Source organism: Lygodium microphyllum, chromosome 11 (genome assembly GCF_053477565.2).
Source record: "Lygodium microphyllum isolate KBCC chromosome 11, Lygodium_microphyllum_v1.1.10, whole genome shotgun sequence".
NCBI classification, from domain to species: domain Eukaryota; kingdom Viridiplantae; phylum Streptophyta; class Polypodiopsida; order Schizaeales; family Lygodiaceae; genus Lygodium; species Lygodium microphyllum.
Genome location: NC_141145.1, coordinates 24,391,762 through 24,397,662, shown reverse-complemented (window position 1 = coordinate 24,397,662; position 5,901 = coordinate 24,391,762).

The following is a 5,901-nucleotide window of genomic DNA, read 5'->3' as shown; positions in this document are numbered from 1 at the left end:
CTAGATTTAGGTACATACTACTTCAATAGGCTGATATGGAATACATTATGAACCTTTAGGTTCTTAGGGAGTTGCAATCTATAAGCATTGGGTCCTAGGTATTTGAGGATCTTGTATGACCCACAATACCTTGGACTTAGCTTCTTGCAATCTCCTAAGGATAGAGAACTCTTCTTTGGCCGTACGTGAATGAAGACCATGTCTCCTTCCTCGAAGGTTCTATCTTGACGCTTCAAATCCGCGTATGCCTTTTGTCTATCCTTAGCAGCTTGGATGTCCTGTCTTATTGATTTTACCTAGTCATCCATCTCTTCCAGTATCTGCCTTGAAGCTTCAACCCTCAAGGTTGGATCTGAGAAGTTTAGGGGACTTCGACAGTCATGACAAAAAGGGGCATCTGAATGCTTTGTTGGTAAGAAGCATTGTAGGCAAACTCAACCAAGGGCAAGTATTGAATCCACCTTTTTGGTTCACAGCAGCAGTATGCCCTTAGCATATCCTCGATGACTTGATTGACTCACTCCGTTTGGCCATCAGTTTGGGGATAGTAGGTTGTACTAAAACATAGTTGAGTCCCAATAGGTTCAAAGATAGCTCTCCAGAAGTGTGATGTGAAGAGCGAATCACGATCACTAATGATTCTTCTGGGTAACCCATGTAGCTTGAATATCTCCTTGATAAACAACCTTGGAATGTCTGAGGCTTTATAGTTTGTCTTAACTAGAATAAGGTGTGAAACCTTAGTAAGCATGTCAACCACAACCATGATGGAGTTGTATCCTCCCTGAACTTGGGGTAGGCCAACAACAAAGTCCATACTGATGAGTTCCCATTTCATTTGGGGAATGTCAAGTGGTTGCAACTTTCCAGGCATTTTGACATATTCGGCTTTGATATGTTGACAAGACAAACACTCAGTGACATATTTGAGAACGTCACCTTTAAGCCTCTCCCAATATCAGCTCTTCCTAACTACATTGAGAGTCTTGGCATAACCAGGATCTCCTGAGAAAGGGGAATCATGAGCTTCCCATAGTATCTTCTGCTTAAGTAACTGGCTTGCCAGTATATATAATCTCATTCTATAGTAGACAAGTCCACTATTGATAGAGAATTTATGATACTTAGCCTGTAGCTTCTGGTCCTGTTCCTTGATAGGGATCTCCCTTAGCATCTTTTGATAGGCTGGATCATGGCATGCTTCTTCTCTTGCTAGCTCAAGTATTGGGTTGTTTGGCATGGATACCTTTGTAGCTAGAGATCTAGCTGTTGATGGATTTTGCAAGATTAGAGAATTAAGGAATGCCTTGCGGCGACTGAGTGCGTCAGCAACTACATTTTCCTTTCCCGGTTGGTATTTGATTTCAAAACCATACTCCTCCAGTACTTCAATCCACCGATGTTGCCTCATGTTGAGTTCGTTCTAGGTAGAGATCCACTTGAGGCTTATGATCCGTACAGAGTACTTGTTACCCAACAAGTAGTGTCTCCAAAGCTTCAGGGCATGGATGACAGCTAACAGTTCTAGATCATGGGTAGTATAATTCTTCTCATGGCTCTTCAGATTCCTTGAAGAGTATGCTACAGGATGACCTTCTTGCATGAGCACATATCCTAAGGCAAGCGTGCTAGCATTAGTTACTACCTCGAATTCCTTACTGAGGTCTGGAAGTTTTAGGATAGGTGCTGATACCAAACTTTGCTTTAATCTATCAAAGCTAGATTGTTCGACAGCTGACCATGTAATGGATGTTTGCTTCTTCAATAAGTCCGTCAGAGGTGCTGCAATCAAAGCATAGTTTTTGATGAAGACCCTATAACATCCTGTCAATCCAAGAAAACTGCGTATTTCTTTGACAGTTATTGGTATTGGCCATTCCAGAACATCTCTGACTTTGGCCGGATCCACAGATTCCTTCCGCTAATACGATGAATCCCAGATATTCAATCTGATGCTTGAAGAATGCATACTTCTTCATCTTAGCGTAGAGCTTGTGTGCCCTCATTGTCTAAGGACAATCCGAAGCTGGGGTTCATGATCTTCTTTCTTTTTAGAATAGACTAAGGTGTAGAGGAGTACAAAGTCATCAAGATATGGCCTAAAGATATCCTGCATTAACCTGTTGAAGGTGGCAGGCGCATTCATGAGCCCGAATGACATAATTAGGAACTCAAAGTGTTCATATCTTGTGTTGAAGGCCGTCTTTGGGATATCTTCTTCCTTGATCCTTATCTGATAGTAACCAGACCTGAAGTCAATCTTGGAAAAGATCTTCACACCTTGAAGACGATCAAGAAGCTCATCTATTCTAGGAATAGGGTACTTGTTCTTGACAATTGATTAATTCAACCCTCTGTAATCAATACACAGTCGAAGCGTTCCATCTTTCTTTTTTTGGAACAACACTGGAGCTCCCCATGGTGAATTGCTAGAATGGATGTAGCCCTGATCTAGCAGTTGCTTGAGTTGCTCCTTCAGCTCAATTGCTTCCGGGATGGACATCCTATAAGGTCTCTTTGCAATTGGCGCAGCTCCTGGCACGAGCTTGATCTCATGATCCACTTCTCTTTGAGGCGGGAGTTCTATCAACTCTTCAGGAAATACGTCCGCGTACTCCTTTAGCCATGAAGGTTCTTCACTAGACTCCTGCTTTTCATCTAGCTTATTAAGCTTAATCAAGTAGACAGGTAGTCCCTTTCTAACTCCTTTTATAATCCGTGATGCTTTAGCCAATTGAATTTTTGGCTTTCCAGCCTCTCCTTGAGTTGTGACCAATTATCCTTCAGAGTTTCGAAAGGAAATTTGACCCTTTCCACAATGAATGTGGGCGTCATTAGGTTTAAGCCAATCCATTCTGAGTAGACACTCATGGATACCTAGATTCATGACTCTGAATTTGACCAAAGTCGTTTTTCATCCTAGAAAAGATTCCACTTTAGCAATTTGCCTGGTACAAGTGACCTCACGACCATTTACTAATTTCACAAGCAAGGTAGGTGCTTCTACTGTGGCTATTCCTAATCTTCTTGCACAAGCTGGTGAGATAAAAGAATGCGTACTGCCACAATCAATTAAGGTCTTGAAACCTTTACCTTGATAGTCCGATGGTGTCTGAATCACCGAAAATTGGCGATTCGGGCCTTTCTTGTGAAGAGCGGCATAGACTGTCGCCCTTTCAAACTCTGCTTCCATGGTCAGGTCTTCTTCTTCGCACATTTCCCTGTTGGCAACACAGGTGGTTCTTCCTCTGCCTTGGGTAGCGGCTCCCTGGCCACAACCAATTCCTTGGAAAGGTGCTTGACGATGTCCTCCGCCAAGCTTGGGACATTGCCTCTTGAAATGATCGGGCTCGTTGCAGTGGAAACAATGGAGATTTCGGCCATTGCTTTGGGTAGGGACAAAGTTGCTGACATTATTAGTCCTTGCTTTCTTTCTTTGTCCCCGATTTTGACCTTGAACTCTCTTCATTTGAGGCCTATATGCTCCTCTGTTCGGGTCATTATAAGACCAAGTTTTATTACTACTTGGCCTAGCATGCACCTCTTGAATTATGGGCGTAGCTCGAATGAGTGCGTCCTGTAGATATGTTGGGCGCATAGATTCGAGGCGGGTATTCACTGGTGGGTTTAAACCAGCGCAAAATTTTGACACCTGATGTGTCATGTCCATCTGTGGCGCATACTTAAGAAGTGAGATGAATTTTGAGTAGTATGCGTCAAGAGTGAGTCCCAGCTATTTCTGCTCGTAGAACTCATTCATTTTCTGCGTGCAATACGCAGGTGGTAAGTATCTTCCTTGCATATATTTCTTTAGCTTTTCCCAGGTAACGGATCCTTTCGAGATCCCTTGATCTCTGCACCATTGCTTCCACCAAAGCCTGGCTTCGCCAGTGAGCTTCAACTTGGCGAGCATAGCCTGGTTGGCGGGTGCAATACCGGCTGCTTCAAAGTAAACTTCCATGGACTCTATCCAAATCTCAGCATCTGCTTGGACAGTCCTACCTTTCCCGTCAAATTTTGGTGGCTTGATTTGCTTGAGAAGAAACTTCTTCTCCTGGATCACGGCAGTACTTGATGTAGGAGGCGAACTGGGAATCTGTACCTGGGGTTGTGCTTGGATAGAGGTTTCTTAATGTTATAACTCGCTAATCGTTATGATTTATATTTCATACCCAATTCAGTTATCAACCAAGAAATCTAGCCACTTAACTTTTTATCAATTCTCATAGACAAGACAGACATTGATAAAAAGAAGTCTTATTCCATTTATATGGGCCTAGCCCTTTCGGAGTACAATAATTCCTGTGATGATAGAGCGACTGTTACACTAGTTTGGGGATAATAATGTTGTGTTACATTTAGCTACAGGAACTGGATAATAGTATGGTTTCGGGCCATGGATCTTCAGGAATCGATAAGTCATCGGAAGATTAGGGTATCCTTTCCTTTGGAATCTATTCTTCTCATAGTGTCCCAACACCTTGATCCTGTCGGCGAGGATTACGCAGGTCACTTCCTCGTATACATATGAGTTCAGCTCAACCCTTATACCTTCAATATGTAAAGTTAAGTTTACGTGCACTTCCACAAAAATGAACAGCTTTACGATCTTAAGGTCCTCCAACCACTTGATCCTCTTTAGGTTGGTTCGAAGGTATGCAAACCGGTGGGCAGCTATATAGTAGGTTCCTGAGTCACCCATCCATCTCCGTTCCACGTACAAAGGCGATGGATTATAAATATGGTCTAGGATGCTCATCATAACGGTCCTTTGTTGATAATCTGGGGAATGCATTGCGGTCATAAACATGACTCGGAACACTAAGAACTTGTTCCATGCTTCATAATTCTGCAAGATAGCATTAAAAGTAAGAAAATGTTCTTAACAACAACATTTGCTTTACTTTTTCTTATTAAGACTTAAAAAAAAAAATCCTTCGTTGGTTCGCTCTGATACCAGTTGTAACGTGTCCACTTGTTTCCTTCAAGACACGTCTTAGTAGTCCATCGGAAAGGGGTCTAGAAAGCTCCGCCCGGCACTCCCTTGGAATGTCACGGGGTTTGCGATCTAGGACTTTCCACGTCTGCCACATAGCGGAAGTATTCTGGCCGTTCCCACTTAGGACCGACCTGAATCAAGGTTTTCCCTAATGGTTATTTCCTAAACGGTAACTAGCGTTGAACCCCGAGCAAACTACTTTACACAGAAACGCTAGGGTCGAAGCAGATTCATGCTGCACTTGGTTCAAGGAGAATGGGAAACGGGAGGGATGCAAGGCTCTGACCTCCCTGCCATAAGGCATAGTCCCATTCCGTTCCCCTAAAATAGTGTAAATCGGGATTAATATAATCTAGACTCTAGATTAGCGCCCTTGCTATTCGTTTCCTTTGAGAAGATCTCCTTGCTGTCCATTATGATTGAGAAAAGTTCACGGCCAACCGGGACCACCCATCCGTAGGACGGACCCATGGCCACATCCATCGCACTTTTTTCAAGTTGTTTCAGTTGTCTAATTACCTACCACATTTAGTTGGACATGCATCAAGCAACTTCCTTAATTAGCCCGTTAGACACCGGTTCCTTCACATAATCTTAACACTTGACATAGAAAAGCAGTGTCAAACAAGTTCCTTTTCAACAGGTTATCATATTTATCTTTGGAATACATTCATAAAGTCCAACCCGTAGGCTTATCCATAATCCGCCCGAAGGCTATCCATAGTCCGCTCGAAGGCGGATATCCACAGGGATTACTAATCCAAGATTCTGCCTATAGACTAGTATGCGGGCCTCGAGATCCAATCCTGAGTCACGTTAGCATCTTGTGCAGGACTCGGAAGGCGAGGGATTTATACCTAGAGCCCCCTGGCACCCAAGCGTCCTCCTGCTCCAAGTAGCGC